The sequence below is a fragment of the Belonocnema kinseyi genome, chromosome 5 (genome assembly GCF_010883055.1).
Source record: "Belonocnema kinseyi isolate 2016_QV_RU_SX_M_011 chromosome 5, B_treatae_v1, whole genome shotgun sequence".
Lineage (NCBI taxonomy): Eukaryota > Metazoa > Arthropoda > Insecta > Hymenoptera > Cynipidae > Belonocnema > Belonocnema kinseyi.
In genome coordinates, this window is record NC_046661.1 from 122,522,370 (window position 1) to 122,525,315 (window position 2,946).

Here is a 2,946-nt window from a genome sequence, read left to right on the forward strand (position 1 = left end):
TAAATAGGGGAAGCCTCGTACAGGGGATATGTGTAAATAACAGCGAAAAGGCTAAAGTAAACCTAATTTACCGATTTCGTATACTTATGTTGGCAAAAATACATCTGAAGGCAAAATTTCGTAATCGAATGAATTAAAATAATAAAAAATAATTGTTTTTGTTATACTATTACCCCAAGAATAATATATTCTATGTCAGATAATTGTTCTAAACATATTTATTGAGACAGAAATAACATAACTTTTGTATTTATTTTTTGAGTAGCGTTTCTTATACCTATGGAACGAACCTAAAGTCCCTCTTTTCAACTTATAGACATATGAGTGACTATTACATATCCCTGTTCTGGAAAAGTGGTACTAAAGGTTCTTCTAGCGACTCGGGCTTTCACCACATACATCAAAGTTCCACCAGTATGCAACTTTTTATGTAATCTTTTCACCACGTAATCTAAATTAAATTATACCTGCCTCTACATAGAGCTTTTTCTAAAAAATATTCTTCTTGTTTTTTTTTGTAATTAAAAATGTAGTGTTTTTTGCGCCTGTAAACTGCAAAACTATGACTATTTGGTATGTCTGGCTGCAGCCTCCCTCTTTAGTTGCAATTCTCGCAAAAATCTGCGACTACACTGTTTTCGTAGCTTAGAGGAATGTATAATGTAACAATTTAGTATAATCGAATAAGAATAATTAATAATAATATTTAATAATAATTTTTTATTAATATATAATATAATATCCTGCTTAGCGTTGGTAAGGGACAATAGACAGGGTGTTGCATTTTACATGTCCAAAAATACTATATTCTCAATTCCAAAAAAAACAAGAACTTTTTTCGGAAAAAAATGTATGTCCAGGACGGTATAATTATTTTCAGAACATGTGTTTAAAATGTTACATTGAACAGTTCATCGTTGTAGACGTATTATGGATCTGGCGAAACCCCTAATCATTTAAAGCACCTTAAAGTCAGCCCCAAAAACATAAAAAACATGGCCATATCCATGCATTCCTTATGTAAAATATCGTATGTCTCACGGGGGAGAGGGATTTTATTGACTTCTGTATGTTTACAGTATGAGCCGCAAGCGAGTTTCCGAGCCGAACATACTCTTCAATAAATTTCCGGTTCTCTCCTTTGGCGCATAATTTCCTATTAAAGGTGCGTATAAATACATCATTATATTTTACTTCGCAGTGTAGAATCAATTGTCCATTTTAAAATCACTCAGAATAAGTCGGGCTTCTCAATAAACAGTTCTTAACAAGAGGGTTCCTAAAAGAAAGCTGGTCCTAATCCGCGATCGAGCAGTACTCCCACCACCGTGCTTGTTTGAATTCTACCGGATTCATTTCAAGGCTCCTCAATAAGAGCGTTCGGTGAAGTTTGATTATTTATTACTTTCTAGTTCTTAAACGCAACGATTAAAAAAATAATAATAAAAAGTGCATTGTTTTCCATGTATCGATCCCTGCAATATCTTTTAGAAATAACCATGAATTACACGGATAAAACAGACGTTTAACTCTATACGAACCAGAAAAATCAAGGAGAGTCCAAGTGCTCTTATTAAGAGACCTGCTTACGTTTCGAGCGCTTGAGCTTTTTGGTAGAGTGTAGGGATACCACACTTCTCGGAAATTCCTTCCCCTAAAGCCCCATGGTTGATCTTATTGAGAGGCCCGACTGTAATACCAACTCGACGTTCCTACTACTAGAAAAATGTAGTTGCTGCCAATAGGAAAAAGGAAGCTTGTGTCAGGTGTTAGGTATGCCCGCGTCAACTCGGGTTGGATATTTTCTTCTTTCAACCTCTTCAACGTAATGAATGGCAAGTAAGAATATTTAAACTCGTGTTTGAGTCTAATTTCTTATTACTCTCAATATTCTTCATCATAATATTTTTATTTTTTTCTAGATTGCCTCGTGAATCGATCGGTGATCCACATTCTAATCGTAACAAACAGAAACATTATATGAATTTGGAGAAAAGTCAAATAAGCTTTACATTGCATAGAATAAAATCATTTTTCTTCTTCAAAATTACTGTGTTTATATAGATTTTGAAATTACACTTTTAAAAGGCCTCACATTGATTAATTATTCTTATCGATTATTTTTATGAATAATCGTACATTTGATAGAAGAACTTTAACTTTTCAATTTCCAATTGATACTTTTGATAATGATTATGAACGTTTCATTGTGAATTATTGTACTTTTACCTTACAAAGTATTAAAAAAAAAAGAAAAAATCATTTCTCACTAATTGTCATAGCAAAATATGGTACTTAAGAAATTCGTCGATGCAACGTTCGAAATCTGATCATTGTAACCATGCAACATAGTCGCATCAATTTTCTCATTCCAATGTTCACTTTTCGTAGGTAGCGTAACGGGTGAGCCATTTCTCAATACAACTATAAAAAGAAGTTAAGGTCATTTCCAACTATGCACAACCGCGTTCCCAGTACCAGACATTTCTCTCAGTTTATGAATTAATTTTTACTGAAATAGTATCACATTCCTAAATATAATAGCTTTATTTGTATCGTAAGAACACTTTAATTAATGCCATACTTTGTGTTTACTGAAATTTACACATTTTTCTATCCGCTGTATGTATCGCATTTTTGTAATTGTGTATAACGGATAATGGTGCAATAAATAATCAAGACAAAATGAGAGGATTATACTGTGATTTCGAACAACATCGTGATTCAATTACAATGATTTATTAGACAATTCTGCGTAGCCAATTCAACATCCTGTGTTAATATACGTTCAAGTGGCGAATTTTGGGGCAAAGTGAAGTTCCCCGTGGTAAACACACGTGCTGGAATGCGGCTTGTTTTATACTAAAGCAAAGAAACACATGAATGATGACCTACTGAAACGCCAGAGCAGAAATTCATAGCATTTTAATAGCTTCGTCGAACTTC

At 33.4% G+C, this 2,946-nt stretch overlaps 1 long non-coding RNA gene across 2 annotated transcripts; it reads left to right on the forward strand.

Annotated features, from left to right (window-relative positions):
- The first annotated feature begins 1,086 nt into the window (after positions 1-1,086).
- LOC117173097 lies at positions 1,087-2,569 on the forward strand. Of its 2 annotated transcripts, XR_004467105.1 has the most exons (4): positions 1,087-1,165; positions 1,236-1,383; positions 1,492-1,839; positions 1,923-2,569. It is a non-coding gene; the product is annotated as an uncharacterized LOC117173097 (long non-coding RNA). The 2 variants fall into 2 exon arrangements; XR_004467104.1 differs by having other exon boundaries at positions 1,236-1,839.
- The last annotated feature ends 377 nt before the right edge of the window (positions 2,570-2,946 follow it).